Source organism: Fukomys damarensis, unplaced genomic scaffold (genome assembly GCF_012274545.1).
Source record: "Fukomys damarensis isolate Sample0158 unplaced genomic scaffold, DMR_v1.0_HiC HiC_scaffold_27, whole genome shotgun sequence".
NCBI classification, from domain to species: Eukaryota; Metazoa; Chordata; class Mammalia; order Rodentia; family Bathyergidae; genus Fukomys; species Fukomys damarensis.
Window position 1 is genome coordinate 45,784,475 of NW_022900939.1, and position 3,730 is coordinate 45,788,204.

The 3,730-nt window shown below is 47.2% G+C and overlaps 1 protein-coding gene across 1 annotated transcript in view; it reads left to right on the plus strand.

The window, feature by feature from the left end:
• Positions 1-2,124: 2,124 nt before the first annotated feature.
• Positions 2,125-3,730, plus strand: part of Lgsn (lengsin, lens protein with glutamine synthetase domain) — an 18,341-nt gene continuing 16,735 nt past the window's right edge. The window contains 1 exon segment of the mRNA XM_033756842.1: positions 2,125-2,179. The gene's annotated coding sequence lies outside the window, so the exon portion shown is untranslated.

Below are 3,730 nucleotides of genomic sequence, written 5' to 3' on the forward strand. Positions count from 1 at the left end.
CCTCACTTACATATGGAGAGGAAAAGGCTAGGCTTAGGGCAGGGGGAGTAAAGTTGTGGCTACTGCAAGGTGGAGGGTGAGGAGACTTGGGAGGTGTCGGTTGAAGGATACAAAATGCCAGTGATGAAGGGATCACTATGTGTATCAAGAGTGTACCGATAAATTAATTTAAAAAATCCCCAAATTTCCGTTAGGAGAAATAATTTCAAGAGATCTATTGTACATCAAATTGGCTACAATTAATCAAAATAATCATATATTTAGAAATTGCTTAGAGTAGATTTTCAGTCTTCACATCACAAAATAACCATTCATCAGTGCAGACGTGATCCAAACTTCATGCTGTACATGGCAAACACATACTGTGTCTACTTGTCAGTGAATGCAAATAAGAATTTATGAAGGAAGAAAGTGTAAAGTTTCTCCCTGAATAAGAATATTAATCATCTTAGCAAACCACCTAGCAGTTAGTATTTAGCTGTGTCGGAGGAGTCGACAATGATCTCACTGAGCTGCACCAGTGGAGTCGGATGGAAATGCGGTCCGAGAGTTTTTGTAAGGGTGGTGAGTTGTGAAGCAGCCCCAGCTGGGAAATACCATCAGGTCTGCAATTCAGAGAAGTGTCACGGCAGTGGGTGCAGGGCAAGAAAGCTAACCGGACAAAGGAAGAGGGCAAGAAAGCTAACGGGACACAGGAAGACGGAAAAGGTTGTGGCCAGCCAGGTGACGAGGTGGGAAACAGGAGCACAGTGGAAGATGACGAGTCCTCTGGGCATGTGAGTATTCTCGCTGCACTCCGGGCTGATTTCCTGTCCACTGTTGTGACTGAGGTGGCGGTGACATTCACGGCTTCACGCGCTCTGCGTTGCGGGAGGACGGAGTGGCCCCTCTTAGATCAGCCGGAGTCCGTGATGTGCTCTTCCAGACCGTTCTCTGAATATTTCCGGGGCATCGCCTTCCCTTTTTCTTTGACTAATGCACTAAAGTGGCTGAAGGCATAATCTCTCCTCTTTAACACGTGCTTACGAATTTAATGTCATTGATCCTGTTTTCCGTTATTTCTAACAGGTTGAAACTTGACAGTGCTCATTTCCCCTGCTTACTTTTCAGGCACCCTTCCTGTGCACAAAGTCAGCGTGTTTGGTGAATGCATCAGTGGTTATACCTCCATGCGCAGCTGTGATGCAGGGGTCAGAACAAAGGTTTTTAAAGTACTGACATTAAAAAAGCAAGTGTTAGAGAAAATTAAGAGTAAGTGAATAAAAGCAGTGATATTTAGAATCTGAATGACCCTGATTACCACATTGAAAGGCAACTTATTAGGTCGAATTAGGGGGTAAATTTAATGCTTGATGGAACTCCTTTAGGTTAAGCCTCTTCATTAATTTGATCAAGCCACCAAGTCGAAATGCAAAATGACAGACATAGTAAGTCATCTAAACAAATCTCAAAAGAAACACTATGATGAGAAAATGTGAATTAAGAAAATGCCACGTATTAGGAGACATTCTCTATGGCTGTTCCACTGTGTGGGGCAAAAGAGCCGCTGGACAGAACCGGCCCATTTCTGAGGTGAGAAAGGCTGCCGGGGGAAACGTCCATGGGCTCAGCCACCCAGCGATGAGAGGATGCTGAGGTTGCCTAAGGAGCGCGAAGCAGATGTGCGGGTGTGCGTCACGTCATAAACACAGCCTTTATTGGTGCTTCGATTCCGCGTTCCTTCCCACCTGACTCTGCACGCTTTCTACACTCAGCTCAAATGCTCCCCTTTGGGTTAAGCGTGGCTCAGTTTCCCTGCTCTCTAGACTCAATTTATAAAATATCCCACCCTAGGGATAGTAGCACTGCCAGACGGGAGAGGAATAAAAGCGATTAATATGGAATACCCACGCGCCGATTGCCCAAGATGAACGCAAATGCGAGGTGCTGCAAACAACACCGATAAAGACGCAGAGGCGCCAGCTGAGGACAGCATTGCGGTGGGTTCCGGACCCGACTGTGCGGGTCCCGCGGCCCTTGTGAGAGCCCTTGGGCTCGGGAGCAGGCCTGAGAGCCCCTCAGAGGGCAGAGCCGCTCATCGGCTCGCTCAGGGCCCGGCCCAGGTGGCCTGCAGGTCCTGCCAGGCTCTGCAAACAACACCGATAAAGACGCAGAGGCGCCAGCTGAGGACAGCATTGCGGTGGGTTCCGGACCCGACTGTGCGGGTCCCGCGGCCCTTGTGAGAGCCCTTGGGCTCGGGAGCAGGCCTGAGAGCCCCTCAGAGGGCAGAGCCGCTCATCGGCTCGCTCAGGGCCCGGCCCAGGTGGCCTGCAGGTCCTGCCAGGCTCTCCGATCTGCCGAGGCTGCCCGGTAAGCAGAGTCAGGCTGAATCCGACCAAGACCTCTCGGCAGACAGACACAGAGCCCCAGGGAGCCCCAGGGTGGGCGTCCAGCTCCTTTCAGATCCTGTCGCTACTAGGGATGAGATTTTGTGCGAATTAGTCTTTCTTTGTCTTGGTTTTCCTCATCTCTAAGACAGACACGGTAGCATATATTTCAGGGGGTTGTTTTGAGACTGGTTAATCCAGGGGAGAACCGGTACACAGTAGATGTAATAGTGTTTATTCCTTTGCCAGCTTTACTGATGCTAAACATTTTAACCACTGTTTACCTTTCAGTGTCACCCTGGACACCACAGCTGGGGACAACGGGTACTCACGCTGCACATGCAGAACGAGTGGTCAGGGCCCGGCCTGGCTGTGTGGGAAACTGTTCTCTTCTGCGATGTTTGATTCTATTTAAAATGCTTTGTTTTTATTAGTACATGTTGGCAGTATATGGCAATTATAATTTTTCCTATTGTCTGCCTTTTATTTTGCACTTTATTTATACATGAGGTCTCTCATTTAAGAGAAACCATGTGACGTTTAAGCTTTATGGTGTCCAGTTTATGTCACTTAACGTTATGGTCTCAAAGTGCATCCGTTTTCCTACAGATGGCTCCAGTTTATCCTTCTTTGTGGTAGAGCAGAACTTCATGTTTTCAACCTGTTCATCTGCGGATGGACCTACGGGCTGTCTCCACAATTTAGTTATTACTGATTGTGCTGCTGTGAACACGGGTGTGCATCCATCGCTGTGTTGTGGTGTCTTTAGATTCTTTCAGCGAGATTCCCACAGGGGCGCAGCTGAGTCAAGTGGGACTTCTAATTTTAGTTTTTGGGGAATCTCCGTAGGGACCCTACAGTGACTGTACCAGTTTACACTCTTGCCAACAGCCCTGCCAGCATTTGTTATTGATTTCTCGATAGAGGCCATTCTTTCTGGGGTGAGGTGGGATCTCTGTGTTGTTTTCATCTGCGTCTCTTGAGGGACCAGTGATGTTGATCATTTTTCCAAGTCTTTATTGGCCATTGTGCTTCTTCATCTGAGATTTTTCTTTTTTTTTTTTTTATTTTTTATTGAGTTTATTGGTACATTTAGGGATACAGTACAGTTACATTCATTGTTGGGATCATGTACCTTTACATGGCAAGTCTTGATTCTCATTTTTTTCCCCTTACCTCTGCCCTCCCTTCACCCCCTCCTCCCCTCCCCATCTACAAACACTTTATTTTCATCTTTTCATTCTCTCACATTTTTTTCTTTTCCCTTTTTGTTCTTCCCCTACGTATCACACCTTCCCTACACCTTTAGCTCCTTTCCTCCCATTTCTAAATGTCAGTAATCTTATTAGAATCTTATGCATTGT